The following is a 17,013-nucleotide window of genomic DNA, read 5'->3' as shown; positions in this document are numbered from 1 at the left end:
AGCGGCAATGTATGTAAAGGAGAGATAATGGAACGTACTCGAATTACATGTGGCGATACTGAAGGAACTAGATTAGGAAAGGAGACACTAAAAGTACTAGGTGAGTTTTGCTATTTGGACAGATAAGCAAATAACGATGGCGGAAATAGAGAGGATATAAAATACAGGTTGGCCATAGCATAAATAGCGTTTCTGAGGGAGAGAAATTTAAGTATTCGAATGTCTCTACTGGAGGCATTTATCTGGAGTGTAGCCTTGTACGCGTGTGAAACATGGACTTTGGGCAATTCAGGTAAGAGAAAAAGAAGCTTTTGAAAGAAGGATGATGAAGATTAGATGACAAGATCGAATAACAAGTGAGGAGATACTGAATGGAAGTGGGGCATCAAGAAATCGCCAGTTTAGTAATGGAGGAAAGTGTGTGTGGCGTGGGGGAGACGAAAGTTGTGCGTCGAGACCAGGAGATGAATACAGTAAGCAGATTTGGAAGGATGTACGAGGGTAATCCCAAAAGTAAGGTTTCCTATTTTTTTATAAGTACATAGACCAGTTTATTTCTACAATGGCTTACATCAGTTTACAGCTTGAACATTTAGCTATTTTTCGACATAATCACCATTTCTGTCGATGCATTTTCGTAGACTCTGTGGCAGTTTTTGTATGCCCATGTCATACCAGCTCGCCACCGTGCTGTTCAGAAAGTTATGAACCTCTTCTTTCACCTCGTCGTCGAAGCTGAATCGCTGAGACCACAATTAACGCTGACAGGTACTGTGAGACTCTGAAAAAACTCAAACGGGCAATTCAGAACTGGAGAAGAGGAATGTTGAGCAAGGGCGTACACATTCTCCATGACAACGCTCGCCCACACATCGCTCGGCAAACCGTTGCTCTCCTGCAACAGTTTCAGTGGAACATAATCACCCACCCACCCTATAGTCCCGACTTGGCGCCCAGCGATTGTCTCCTGTTCCCTAGGTTAAAAGAACATTTGGTTGGGAAGCGATTCAGCTCCGACGACGAGTTGAAAGAAGAGGTTCATAACTTTCTGAACAGCATGGCGGCGAGCTGGTATGACGTGGGCATACGAAAACTGCCACAGCGTCTACAAAAATGCATCGACAGAAATGGTGATTACGCCGAAAAATAGAAAAATATTCAAGCTGTAAACTGATGTAAACCATTGTAGGGAACAGATCTATGCATAAAAAATGGGAGATTCGGATTACCCTCGTAGGTTGCAGTAATTATTCGCAGATGGAGGCTTCCACAGGATAGAGTATCACGGAGAACTGCATCAAACCAGTGTTCGGACTGCAAACAACAACAACAATACGAGAAAGTTATTAGATTCACTTTGATTTATCGAAGATATATTATGCAGGGACGAAATATAGAAACTGTATTCTTAGAGGTTACTGATTCCAACGATGAATATCCCAGCAGAAAACCCTAAAACTGTCTCTGAAATAAAATAAGAAAAATATTTTTGGTCGGTTCCAATTATTTCAAGAACGTCAAGAAACGTGTGATAACTGGGTACTATTTCAGTACGCTGTTCATCACAACAGATCATTGCGTTTATTCCACATTAAATTTACAGGCGTATTTTTCTTTTTATTTCGACAGTCTTCAGTTCGGTTTGACGCGAAGCGTCATGAACTGTCTCCTATGTCACCCTCTTCATTTCAGAGCAGCCATTGCTCCTTACGTCCACAGTTATTTGCGGTTTGTATTCCAATCCCTGCTTTCACCCACTATTTTTACCTTCCACAGCTCCCTCTAGGACTGTGAAAGTTATTCCCTCATGTCTTAACAGACGTCCTGTCATCTTGTCCCTTCTCCTCGTCAGTGTTTCCACATATTGCTCACCTCGCCGTTTCTGTGGAGAACCTCGACATTCCTTATCAGTCCAGCTAATTTTCAGCATCCGTCTGTAGTACCACATCTATTTTCCGGTGTACCCACAGTCCCCGTTCCACCGGCAAACAGTGCGCTACTTCAAAGGTACATTCCCACAATTTTCTTGCTCAAATTAAGATCTGACTTCTTAAGTAATAGAACGCAGTACGTTGTCCTCGATGGTGAGTGTTCATCGGAGGTGAGGGTATCATCTGGAGTGCCCCAGGGAAGTGTGGTAGGTCCGCTGTTGTTTTCTATCTACGTTCAAATGGTTCAAATGGCTCTGAGCACTATGGGACTTAACATCTATGGTCATCAGTCCCCTAGAACTTAGAACTACTTAAACCTAAGTAACCTAAGGACAGCACACAACACCCAGCCATCACGAGGCAGAGAAAATCCCTGACCCCGCCGGGAATCGAACCCGGGAACCCGGGTGTGGGAAGCGAGAACGCTACCGCACGACCACGAGATGCGGGCTCTATCTACGTAAATGATGTTTGGATAGGGTGGATATCAATGTGCGGCTGTTTGCTGATGATGCTGTGGTGTACGGGAAGGTGTCGTCGTTGAGTGGCTGTAGGAGGTTACAAGATGACTTGGACAGGATTTGTAATTGGTGTAAAGAATGGCAGCTAACTCTAAATATAGATAAATGTAAATTAATGCAGATGAATAGGAAAAAGAATCCCGCAATGTTCGAATACTCCATTCGTAGTGTAGCGCTTGACACAGTCACGTCGATTAAATATTTGGTCGTGACATTCCAGAGCGATATGATGTGGGACATGTATGTAACGGCAGTTGTGGGGAAGGTGGATAGTCGTCTTCGGTTCATTGGTAGAATTTTGGGAAGGTGTGGTTCCTCTGTAAAGGAGACCGCTTATAAAACACTAATACGACCTATTCTTGAGTACTGCTCGAGCGTTTGGGATCCCTATCAGGTCGGATTGAGGGAGGACATAGAAGCAATTCAGAGGCGGGCTACTAGATTTGTTACTGGTAGGTTTGATCATCACGCGAGTGTTACGGAAATGCTTCAGGAACTCGGGTGGGAGTCTCTAGAGGAAAGGAGGCGTTCTTTTCGTGAATCGCTACTGAGGAAATTTAGAGAACCAGCTTTTGAGGCTGACTGCAGTACAATTTTACTGCCGCCAACTTACATTTCGCGGAAAGACCACAGAGATCAGATAAGAGAGATTAGGCCTCGTACAGAGGCATATAGGCAGTCATTCTTCCCTCGTTTCGTTTGGGAGTGGAACAGGGAGAGAAGATGCTAGTTGTGGTACGAGGTACCCTCCGCCACGCACCGTATGGTGGATTGCGGAGTATGTATGTAGATGTATTCGGTACCAGCAGATTGCGCTCGGCCGGGAATGCCCTTTCTGCCCGTGCTAGCCGGCCGCTATGGCCGAGCGGTATTAGGCGCTTCAGTCCGGAACCGAGCGACCGCTACGGTCGCAGGTTCGAATCCTCCCTCGGGCACGGATGTGTGTGATGTCCTTAGGTTAGTTAGGTTTAAGTAGTTCTAAGTTCTAGGGGACTGACCTCAGATGTTAAGTCCTATAGTGCTCAGAGCCATTTGAACCATTTTACCCGTGCTAGTCTGCTTCGTATGTCCTTGATTTGTCAGTCATGGGTTATTTTGCTTCGGAGGCAACAGAATTCCAAACCTTCATCTACGTCGTGATCCCAAATTTTGATGTTAAGTTTATCGATAATCTCATTTTTATTCCTCTTCAATACTTTCTTCGATTTACTTTCAACCCATCGCTTGTGCTCGTGTGACCCTTCACTCGTTCAAGACGTTTTGTAATTCTTCTTCGCTTCCGCAGAAGTGTCGTCGATGTTATGCTTCGTACCACCACCACTGAAAGTTCCTTACCCTATAGTCTCAGTAACATCAGTACCGCTAAGTGTACTCCCAGGACGATTTCCACTTGTAACTTGCGACTGCATCGTTTCGAAACGAGGGTCGCTGACCCCAGACTTCCTTCTCCATCACGGAGTCACCCTGTGTGTGTGTGTGTGCACACATTGCACAGTAGAGACGCAGCCAGAGAGGGCTGGTTGTAGCCATCGGTGCCGGCCGCGCTCTGCTATCGGCCGCTGCCCCTACTCGCCCCCTGCCGCCGGCAATCGATAGCAGGGCATAGCAGAGCACACGACGGCGTGCTGGAGCCCGCTTTGCTGCTGCCCGCCCCTTACACATGTCCACACCACACCACACCACAGCACACACCAGCCAGGCAGCTTGTGGACAGCCTTTACCTCGCCACAGAGCTTGGCACAACGTACACGACAGATTTATTAAAACAGTCCGTGTACATCTACATCTACATCTACATTTATACTCCGCAAGCCACCCAACGGTGTGTGGCGGAGGGCACTTTACGTGCCACTGTCATTACCTCCCTTTCCTGTTCCAGTCGCGTACGGTTCGCGGGAAGAACGACTGCCGGAAAGCCTCCGTGCGCGCTCGAATCTCTCTAATTTTACATTCGTGATCTCCTCGGGACGTATAATTATGGGGAAGCAATATATTCGATACCTCATCCAGAAACGCACCCTCTGGAAACCTGATGCAGAGCGCCTCTCTTGCAGAGTCTGCCACTTGAGTTTATTAAACATCTCCGTAACGCTATCACGGTTACCAAATAACCCTGTGACGAAACGCGTCGCTCTTCTTAGGATCGTCTCCATCTCCTCTGTCAACCCGACCTGGTACGGATCCCACACTGAAGAGCAATACTCAAGTATAGGTCGAACGAATGTTTTGTAAGCCACCTCCTTTGTTGATGGACTACATTTTCTAAGGACTCTCCCAATGAATCTCAACCTGGCACCCGCCTTACCAACAATTAATTTTATATGATCATTCCACTTCAAATCGTTCCGTACGCATACTCCCAGATATTTTACAGAAGTAACTGCTACCAATGTTTGTTACGCTATCATATAATCATACAATAAAGGATCCTTCTTTCTATGTATTCGCAATACATTACATTTGTCTATGTTAAGCGTCAGTTGCCACTCCCTGCACCGAGTGCCTATCCGCTGCAGATCTTCGTACATTTCGCTATAATTTTCTAATGCTGCAACTTCTCTGTATACTACAGCATCATCCGCGAAAAGCCGCATGGAACTTCCGACACTATCTACTAGGTCATTTATATATATTGTGAAAAGCAATGGTCCCATAACACTCCCTTGTGGCACGCCAGAGGTTACTTTAACGTCTGTAGACGTCTCTCCAGTGAGAACAACTTGCTGTGTTTTGTTTGCTAAAAACTCTTCAGTCCAGCCACACAGCTGGTCTGATATTCCGTAGGCTCTTCCCTTGTTTATCAGGCGACAGTGCGGAACTGTATCGAACGCCTTCCGGAAGTCAAGGAAAATGGCATCTACCTGGCAGCCTGTATCTAATATTTTCTGGGTCTCGTGAACAAATAAAGCGAGTTGGGTTTCACACGATCGCTGTTTCCGGAATCCATGTTGATTCCTACATAGTAGATTCTGGGTTTCCTGAAACGACGATACGCGATCAAATAAAATGTTCTAAAATTCTACAACAGATCGACGTCACAGATATAGGTGTATAGTTTTGCGCATCTGCTCGATGACCCTTCTTGAAGACTGGGACTACCTGTGCTCTTTTCCAATCATTGGGAACCTTCCGTTCCTCTAGAGACTTGCGGTACACGGCTGTTAGAAGGGAGGCAAGTTCTTTCGCGTACTATGTGTAGAATCGAATTGGTATCCCGTCAGGTCCAGTGGACTTTCCTCTGTTGAGTGATTCCAGTTGCTTTTCTATTCCTTGGACACTTATTTCGATGTCAGCCATTTTCTCGTTTGTGCGAGGATTTGGAGAAGGATCTGTCCACAACAGATTTATTAAAACAGTCCATGTACTAGGTGCCAACCAAAACTTCGCTCAACATCCCAGTAACAGTCAGATAACGTACCTTACACCGTGATTCCCATCGCCGTCCTTCAAAGTAATCCCCTCACACATATATGCAACGCTTGTATGTTTCTGTTTTGTTATCGGTTCATGACTGATTTTCGGCTTCCCGCAAAACAACCATCTGTGTTGTATACAATTACATAAGTCACGCTGTGAACATAGAGATTAATTAAGGGGGTACGTACGTGAAGTGGCGATAGTTTGAAAGAGAAAAAAAAAGTATATGAAGTCCAATGTTTTCAAGCAATATAACTAATTTTACAAGCTGCGACATCGTCGCGAAAAACCAGTGACCCGAATATGTAATAAGTTTCCTTTAATTTACGTCAATGGTCACAAACGTTTTGTTAACAGATTACCGGTTTCGGTCTTTAATGACCATCATCAGATCTGTTTCACAAAAAGAAAGGACTTTGTTTTTATAAAACAGATCTGATGATGGTCATTAAAGACCGAAACTGGTAATCTGTTAACAAAAAGTTTGTGACCATAGACGTAAATTAAAGGAAACTTATTACAATGTAACTAAATTTGGCACATTTGTTAAGGAATGTTATGTGGATGCACACATTCGTTTTCAGGCTTATTGAAGTTTTACGGTTTTAATTATAAAGAACCGAAATTTGCTCAACAAGATGAATACAAATGTTTCTTTTTTGAAAAATCTGTCAGAATGAATTTAATGTATTTTTGTACAAAGTTGTTTGCATCATTATTCCAAACATCTGTGGAAAAAAATCTTGATATCTTGTTTTACTAGACCTTTGCGGCTCTCCAAATTTCTGTGACATAAAACATGCCAAATCTCAGGGCTTTTCTGCTACGCAGTTGCCTTACTACTGTAGTAAATGAAAATTCCGCCCACAGAATGATTCACTGTAGTATTAACTAATTGCATGCAAAACAAGGATAATGGAATGTAGTCGAATTAAGTCGGGTGATGCTGAGGGAATTAGATTAGGAAATGAGACGCTTAAAGTAGTAAAGAAGTTTTCCGATTTGGGGAGTAAAATAACTGATGATGGTCGAAGTAGAGAGGATATAAATTGTAGACTGGCAGTGGCAAGGAAAGCGTTTCTTAAGAAGAGAAATTTGTTAACATCGAATATAGATTTAAGCGTCAGGAAGTCGTTTCTGAAAGTATTTGTGTGGAGTGTAGCCACGTATGGAAGTGAAGCATGGACGATAAATACACTCCTGGAAATGGAAAAAAGAACACATTGACACTGGTGTGTCAGACCCACCATACTTGCTCCGGACACTGCGAGAGGGCTGTACAAGCAATGATCACACGCACGGCACAGCGGACACACCAGGAACCGCGGTGTTGGCCGTCGAATGGCGCTAGCTGCGCAGCATTTGTGCACCGCCGCCGTCAGTGTCAGCCAGTTTGCCGTGGCATAAGGAGCTCCATCGCAGTCTTTAACACTGGTAGCATGCCGCGACAGCGTGGACGTGAACCGTATGTGCAGTTGACGGACTTTGAGCGAGGGCGTATAGTGGGCATGCGGGAGGCGGGGTGGACGTACCGCCGAATTGCTCAACACGTGGGGCGTGAGGTCTCCACAGTACATCGATGTTGTCGCCAGTGGTCGGCGGAAGGTGCACGTGCCCGTCGACCTGGGACCGGACCGCAGCGACGCACGGATGCACGCCAAGACCGTAGGATCCTACGCAGTGCCGTAGGGGACCGCACCGCCACTTCCCAGCAAATTAGGGACACTGTTGCTCCTGGGGTATCGGCGAGGACCATTCGCAACCGTCTCCATGAAGCTGGGCTACGGTCCCGCACACCGTTAGGCCGTCTTCCGCTCACGCCCCAACATCGTGCAGCCCGCCTCCAGTGGTGTCGCGACAGGCGTGAATGGAGGGACGAATGGAGACGTGTCGTCTTCAGCGATGAGAGTCGTTTCTGCCTTGGTGCCAATGATGGTCGTATGCGTGTTTGGCGCCGTGCAGGTGAGCGCCACAATCAGGACTGCATACGACTGAGGCACACAGGGCCAACACCCGGCATCATGGTGTGGGGAGCGATCTCCTACACTGGCCGTACACCACTGGTGATCGTCGAGGGGACACTGAATAGTGCACGGTACATCCAAACCGTCATCGAACCCATCGTTCTACCATTCCTAGACCGGCAAGGGAACTTGCTGTTCCAACAGGACAATGCACGTCCGCATGTATCCCGTGCCACCCAACGTGCTCTAGAAGGTGTAAGTCAACTACCCTGGCCAGCAAGATCTCCGGATCTGTCCCCCATTGAGCATGTTTGGGACTGGATGAAGCGTCGTCTCACGCGGTCTGCACGTCCAGCCCGAACGCTGGTCCAACTGAGGCGCCAGGTGGAAATGGCATGGCAAGCCGTTCCACAGGACTACATCCAGTATCTCTACGATCGTCTCCATGGGAGAATAGCAGCCTGCATTGCTGCGAAAGGTGGATATACACTGTACTAGTGCCGACATTGTGCATGCTCTGTTGCCTGTGTCTATGTGCCTGTGGTTCTGTCAGTGTGATCATGTGATGTATCTGACCCCAGGAATGTGTCAATAAAGTTTCCCCTTCCTGGGACAATGAATTCACGGTGTTCTTATTTCAATTTCCAGGAGTGTAGTTTGGACAAGAAGAGAATAGAAGCTTTTGAAATGTGGTGCTAGAGAAGAATGCTGAAGATTAGGTGGATAGATCACATAACTAATGAGGAGGTATTGAATAGGATTGGGGAGAAGAGAAATTTGTGGCACAACTTGACTAGAAGAAGGGATCGGTTGGTAGGACATTTTCTGAGGCATCAAGGGATCACCAATTTAGTATTAGAGGGCAGCGTGGAGGGTAAAAGTCGTAGAGGGAGACCAAGAGATGAGTACACTAAGCAGATTCAGAAGGATGTAGGTTGCAGTAAGTACTGGGAGATGAAGAAGCTTGCATAGGATAGAATAGAATGGAGAGCTGCATCAAACCAGTCTATGGACTGAAGACCACAACAACAACAAGTTATAGATCTTACCTTATCTGGGTACACTAGCGCAAACTATATCCATTCTTCTCTTCATCCTCAAACAGTGTTTTCTTTGCTTGTCCTGTAAGGTTAACCTGATTTTCAAATTGAGTAGCAATAATGTCAGCTGCATAAATTCTCCGTTATCGGCTTCCTTCAGTATCGACAGTGTGAAAGCACGTAGATCAAATCCTAGTTTCCGTAGCGTCCGTGGTCTACCAAGATTAGCGTAGTTCAAAACTGAACAAGTATCATACGCTGCAACTTCATCGACAGATGTGGAAGCAAATGATGTTTTGGGGCGTGGTTTTCCTATTAGAGAGTTGTAACTTTGATTAGGATTTTGAGTCTTCCATGCACAGTCTTTTGTAAAAGTTCTGTATCTACTAAACACCGAAATATTCTCCACATTGTGACTGCATACAACTGGAAGAAAACCCCGCAGGAATAAATAATATGAGGAAATACAGAACAACAAAGAAGCACGGCTCTTTACAAGTTTTTGTTAATTATTATTTTTGTCACATTTAGGGGTGGAATTGGGAGGTGATATGCAGGAAATGAAATTTCAATACCATATACCAAATCAAGAACCAATAAAACATTTTTCACAATTTTTGTCGTATATGCGTACGTCCCCCCTTACGGCGCTCAAAGCCTCAAATATTAACAATCAGTCTGTAGATTGAAGTTTTCTAGGGGAGTAGGGGAAGGTTAGTGCAGTTATCGCACCATGGGAAACTGAATTTTCACCAAGTAATGGTCATTCAACGGAAGTTGCTGGTCACATATTTTGAATATGCACATATAAAGTATCACATATTTTTAAGTAAAAAATGATATATATTGCGACTATATCCATTTTCTGAAGGTTTAACTAGTTGCCAATTGTCCACACATAAGGGAGCACTATGGCCAGCGCCACCGCAACAACATCCCGTTGTTGTTGTTGTTGTTGTTCTGATTTACAGATGTATTTTGTAGGCATCCTGATCCACTGGTGTCTCAAACAATACCGAACGGTTCGAGCAGACTGTTTTCAGTTGGATTTTTGTATTAGGCCACATACAACGGAACGAAGACGGTCTTGAATAATACTCTTATATGAAGCTACGGTTACTTGCTATTATTCCCGTAAACACTTTGGCCGCATTTTACGGGGTGTGTGGCCACGTTTTGTGACCGGAGGTCATGTCGGCATTATGAGCTCACACACGAACTGTCAAACCGAAAGAAACCACAAGAATCTAATTTTCTGCGCCAAAACACGTTGTTTGAACATTGATAGTGTAAAAAGCTATTACTCCACCTTTACGTGAGGTAACAAGAAAGATATCGTAAATGACTTGCCTTACATCAGACGAGTGAAAATCAGAAAAGTTTTTACTAACAAAATAACGGAACGGGCGTCCTCTGTCAAACCCACTGGCAACAGTGACAGCGTACATTAGAACTAGAGTCACCACTTTTTCGCAGGCAACAAATTTAGGAAAGATTTGAAATTATGTCTCACGTTTGTTGTTAGTCTCTAAGTGCTCTGATTATAAAGCTCTACATGAACATGTAGTCCGGGTAATATGCGTTGCAAGTTCCCGACTGTGTGATCCTGTCTGAAAATTAGTCCAACTTTACCTCCCCCTGTATGAAAAGTCTACGCATTACAAAACCTACAAGCGCATCGGAATAACAAATTGATTGACAGCGAAGCATTGTGGGGCGTGTGGAAGGGGGCGATGTTGTCGGGTCGCCAGGGCGTGCGCACTGTGTGACTGTAGCAGCAACAGTTAGCTGTGTGGTGTCTTGCTGCATTATCTTCTCACTTCGCCTTTCAACGTGAGGTACTGAGTTCGCATTACAACATGGTAATATCATTGTGGCTTAACAAACGAACTCCAGTCTACAAAATGATACCTGTTCCTATTATTTGTATACCTCAACAAAAGCAACAGGAAGCGTAACTGTCTTTTACAATAAATAATAAATAATGAATAACGTTCGTTGTCGTACTCGATACGAAAGTGGTGCTAAAATGGATCCGACGCATTTATGTACATGCGATAACTAGCAACATAACTAATATAAACTGCTTGAGTTCTTACCAGTCACTGTACTGTGCACGTAGAAATTGGCTCTGAGCACTATAGGACTCAACATCTGAGGTCATCAGTCCCCTAGAACTTAGAACTACAGTACTTAAACCTAACTAACCTAAAGACATTACACACATCCATGCCCGAGGCAGGATTCGAACCTGCGACCGTAGCAGTCACGCGGTTCCGGACTGAAGTTCCTAGAACCGCACGGCCGCCGCGCATGTAGACTGTCATTCTTGTGCAGAGGAGTATTCCTCAATAATAAGATGAGATTTCTCGCGCAAATGCACAGCGCACCATTCAGTCAAAAATATGAAACAAGAACACAAAAATAAAGACGAATTATGGTAAAGGGTAAATGCCCCTTAATTGAGAATCGCTTTCGTCCCCGACACTGTCGTTATCTCAGCTCTGGTCCGGGAACGAGTCACTGGATTTGGCCAAGGATATAATTATATTTTCAATATTCCTTCTCTACAGTTCTTCAATGTTCCATGCTGCTTTAAGAACTGTTTCTGTGTGGTGTACAACATTACCCCACTTTGGCGTCATTTGTGCCACTCCCTCGTCTTTTTATTATTTATTATTACTTATTTTATGGCCTTCATTGGACCACTCTAGTCAAAAATGCAAAGTTGTAAACAAGTTGTTACACGGGGATACAACTCTTCCTGTACTCCTTTAATTGATTTTCAATTGTAGTCTTGTTTCCGGGTCTTGCAGTATTCTGGTTTTCTCTGTCTTGTTTTTTTAGGTCATCTAATGTAATTTCGAGTTCTTTTATACCTTCTTTAACTTCTGTGATCCATTTAATGTCGCTCTTGCTATTCCACAATTTTTGTATTATTCTTTTACTAATTCTGTTTTCTGGAGTTCTCATCAGATGTCCCAAGAATGAGATGCGTTTCTTCCTTACATGTCCTAATTATTCTTCTTTCTATTTTTAGTATTCTGTCAATTTCTGCTGTATTAGTTGTTTTGAAGATAGTTTCAGCTGCATACGTTATTTTTGGTTGTGTTTTAATTTTGCATCTATAGATAGGCTTTTTTTGTTGTATGTAGTTTTGGTAATGTAATTTGCGTAGTTCAGTTTTTTATTCTATTCTGCCACGATGGCTTCTCATTTAGATTGTAGGTTATTATTTCGCCTAAATATTTAAATTTATCAACAATTTTGATTTCCTGTTCTCCTATTGTAATTTTGTTTGCAAGTGGTGGATCAGTTAGCATAATCTCCGTTTTTTCAAATGATTTTCTAAGGCCTACTTTCTCTGCTATTTCTTGTAGTGATTTCACTTGTTGCCTGGCTTCTTGAACGGTGTTGGCTAGGAGAGCAAGATCATCAGCGAATCTCAAGCAGTTTACGCTAACATCATCTTTTGCACTTACAATTCTTATCATCTTTGGATTGTCCTTTTACCATTCTCTCATTATGTATTCCAGTGCACAGTTGAACAGTAATGGTGATAGGCAGTCACCTTGTCTTAATCCTGTTTTTATGAGGAATGGTTCCGAAATTTCTCGTCTAAACTTCACTTCTGATATGGTGTTGGTTAGAGTGAGTTGTATTATTTTAATTAGTTTTGGATGGAGTCCTAGATTTCTTAAAATTTTTAATACTGAAGGTCTGTGGAGACAGTCATATGCCTTCTTAAAATCTACAAATGTTATTGCCAGAGGTTTGTTCCATTCCTTGCAGTCACTCCCTCGTCTAACAGCTTTTGAACTTCTGCCACAGTTAAAGTTTATCTTATTTGTTGCCACGTAATGTTTAATCTTTTCCCAAGTCATTCCATGGCGCTGAAGTGGCAGTGGCGTTTCAAACATTCAACAATGTCGGCTTTTTGCGTTGCCATCGTCGGAGATGTATCTTTAATAACTGAATGATATGGGGCGTTATCCATTACAATGACAGAAGGCCGATTTATTTTTTCCAATAGTTGGCTCTTGAACCACCTTATAAAACAATCGCGGTTCATCTCTTCGTGGTAGACGCTTATTTTCTTTAATTTGTAAAGGAGGAAACAGCTAGGTACAAAATCAGATGGAGCTCCAGCATGCAAGATGATAATTGTTACGGCCTCGTCCACGGGGACAGCAGATCGTCCACATATACTGTCACCTGTCCAGTCATTTCTCACGGTATCACCGGCGTTTATCCAGGTTTCGTCGAGCCACACAGTGTCTTCAAACGGCACTTTAACAAATTTCTTAAAAATCGACGATACTGCTCAGCTTTTGGCCCGGTCTGGATCAGTACGACACACCTCTGTCCAATGTCTGTATCGCTACCTTGCTAGGTTTTAGGAAACCAAATGAAGAACACGTTCGGCGACTCCATATCTGGCGGGCCGCTTGAATTTGCACTCGCAACGCATTGACTGGCTAATTTCAATGGAACTTAATTCGGAATCTTTCACAATGTACCGAATTTTTTTCTTATCAATTATTACCCAGCACAGCCTACCCTTCAACACCCTTGCAAGCTTTCCAGACTGTTTCTGATCACCCTGTTTGTATTAGGGAGCCACAGCAGTTTTGAACAGGTAACAGTATCTATTATCTGACGACTTGTCTGCCGTAGAGGTTATACATTATACATAAAATGCTTCCATGTGAATTAGTTAGTGAAAACGGTATCAAAATCCCTGTTACAGTCGTTCCTGAGGTTAGTCCTCACACGGATACAGGAAAACACACCTGAGGACGTTAATTTATATATCAATCAAGCGCTGCGTACTTAATTTGCGCCGCGCGGGATTAGCCGAGTGGTCTTGGGCGCTGCAGTCCTCTTCTACCTGCCCACTACCCCTTTACACCTTCCATCTTTCTCATACAGTTCAGTAAAGCAGGCCGATACCACCCCCACAACACACCTGTCATGCAGGGCAGGCTACACATCAGGGGCTAGAAAACAGTTTATTTGCTCCTAACAGACAGGCCACCATACAAAGCAGGATGATAAAGCAGTCAGATACTACAACACAACGTGTCTCTCATGCAGGGTAGCCTACATGTTATGGCATGGAAAACCATTTCTTGTACCAACACATTTTTGCCCAAAACTCCGCTCCTGTTGGAGGTTTGAGTCCTCCCTCGGGTATAGGTATGTATGTTTGTCCTTAGGATAATTTAGGTTAAGTAGTGTGTAAGCTTAGGGACTGATGACCTTAGCAGTTAAGTCCCATAAGATTTCACACACACACTTAATTTGCTTCGCCTGTGATTTTCAACAAAAGATCGTGCTTGAAGGAGCACAGCAGAATGCTTATCAATGTCTTCGTACGATTTTTTCATGATTTGTCTCCATCAATTCCTAGGGCGACATTTTATGTGGCGGTTACAGCTGGGAGCGTATTTCTCCGTCGAAATAACAGCAGTTATCATAATGCTAGTCCCAGGAGAAAATTTCTGCGATTCAATATCTTGTTTTCGTTTCTTGCGGCTCTCTTTCGTAGCTGCAGTTCACAAATAGGATGGCAGTTATGCAGCCTTTGGTCACTGTATAGAATCTTATCTGTACCAGACTCATTTCAATTTATTTCAAGCATCTCAGTGGCCAGGAGCCAAAAACTAATCACTGAAGACATCTCTTATATACAGGGTGTTACAAAAAGGTACGGCCAAACTTTCAGGAAACATTCCTCACACACAAAGAAATAAAATATGTTTTGTGGACATGTGTCCGGAAACGCTTACTTTCCATGTTAAAGCTCATTTTATTACTTCTCTTCAAATCACATTAATTATGGAATGGAAACACACAGCAACAGAACGTACCAGCGTGAATTCGAACACTGTTACAGGAAATGATCAAAATGTCCTCCGTTAGCGAGGATACATTCCTCCACCCTCCGTCGCATGGAATCCCTGATGCGCTGATGCAGCCCTGGAGAATGGCGTATTGTATCACAGCCGTCCACAGTACGAGCACGAAGAAATGGCTCTGAGCACTATGGGACTTAACATCTATGGTCATCAGTCCCCTAGAACTTAGAACTACTTAAACCTAACTAACCTAAAGACATCACACAACACCCAGTCATCACGAGGCAGAGAAAATCCCTGCCGGGAATCGAACCCGGGAACCCGAGCGTGGGAAGCGAGAACGAGCACGAAGAGTCTCTACATTTGGTACTGGGGTTGCGTAGACAAGAGCTTTCAAATGCCCCCATAAATGAAAGTCAAGAGGGTTGAGGTCAGGAGAGCGTGGAGGCCACGGAATTGGTCCGCCTCTACCAATCCATCGGTCACCGAATCTGTTGTTGAGAAGTGTACGGACACTTCGACTGAAATGTGCAGGAGCTCCATCGTGCATGAATCACATGTTGTGTCGTACTTGTAAAGGCACATGTTCTAGCAGCACATGTAGAGTATCCTGTATGAAATCATGATAACGTGCTCCATTGAGCGTAGGTGGAAGAACATGGGGCCCAATCAAGACATCACCAACAATGCCTGCCCAAACGTTCACAGAAAATCTGTGTTGATGACGTGATTGCACAACTGCGTGCGGATTCTCGTCAGCCCACACATGTTGACTGTGAAAATTTACAATTTGATCACGTTGGAATGAAGCCTCATCCGTAAAGAGAACATTTGCACTGAAATGAGGATTGACACATTGTTTGATGAACCATTCGCAGAAGTGTACTCGTGGAGGCCAATCAGCTGCTGATAGTACCTGCACACGCTGTACATGGTACGGAAACAACTGGTTCTCGCGTAGCACTCTCCATGCAGTGACGTGGTCGACGTTACCTCGTACAGCAGCAACTTCTCTGACGCTGACATTAGGGTTATCGTCAACTGCACGAAGAATTGCCTCGTCCATTGCAGGTGTCCTCGTCGTTCTAGGTCTTCCCCAGTCGCGAGTCATAGGCTGGAATGTTCCGTGCTCCCTAAGACGCTGATCAATTGCTTCGAACGTCTCCCTGTCGGGACACCTTCGTTCTGGAAATCTGTCTCGATACAAACGTACCGCGCCATGGCTATTGCCCCGTGCTAATCCATACATCAAATGGGCATCTGCCAACTCCGCATTTGTAAACATTGCACTGACTGCAAAACTACGTTCATGATGAACACTAAGCTGTTGATGCTACGTACTGATGTGCTTGATGCTAGTACTGTAGAGCAATGAGTCGCATGTCAACACAAACACCGAAGTCAACATTACCTTCCTTCAATTGGGCCAACTGGCGGTGAATCGAGGATGTACAGTACACACTGACGAAACTAAAATGAGCTCTAACATGGAAATTAAGCGTTTCTGGACACATGTCTATGTAACATCTTTTCTTTATTTGTGTGTGATGAATGTTACCCGAAAGTTTGGTCGTACCTTTTTGTAACACCCTGTATAAAGCAGAGTTCATGTATGCATGTATGTCTGGGATATTCTCCCAAACCCTTGATCGATTTCAACCAAATTTGGCACAGAAACAGCAGGCCTCGCTAATATCAACCTGTAGGGTTTATGACCTCCTAGCTGCAACAGGACTGGAGGTTTGAGCAAAAATGTTTTGGTACAAGAAATGGTTTTCCATGTCCCAACATGTAGGCTGTCCTGCATGACAGGCATGTTGTGTTGTAGTAGTATCTGTCTGCTTTATCATCCTGCCTTGAATGGTGACCTGTCTGTCAGGAGCAAATAAACTGTTTTCAAGCCCCTTGATGTGTAGCCTGCCCTGCATGACAGGTGTGTAGTGGGGGTAGTATCGGCCTATTTTACTGAACTGTATGAAAAAGATGGAAGGTGTAGAGGGGTAGTGGGCGGGTAGAAGAGGAAGAAATGTAAGTGGAAAGAGAGAGGAGGAGGGCGAGGATATCGTCATGGGGAAGGATAGGAAGTAATGATCAGAGAAAGGGGATGGAGTACATGGATAAAGAGAGGGGTAGGAGGAGATGAAGAAACAGAGAATGAGGATGAGCGTAAATAGAGGTGTGAGGGTGAGATGAAGAGACAGAGGGAGGAAGAGGTGGACACAGAGATGGGGAGGAAAAGGTGTGTGTGTAATATGTGTCGAATGTGTACAGGGGCGAAG

This window comes from Schistocerca nitens, chromosome 12 (genome assembly GCF_023898315.1).
Source record: "Schistocerca nitens isolate TAMUIC-IGC-003100 chromosome 12, iqSchNite1.1, whole genome shotgun sequence".
In the NCBI taxonomy this organism is placed as follows: Eukaryota; Metazoa; Arthropoda; class Insecta; order Orthoptera; family Acrididae; genus Schistocerca; species Schistocerca nitens.
This window is presented reverse-complemented; position numbering follows the sequence as displayed.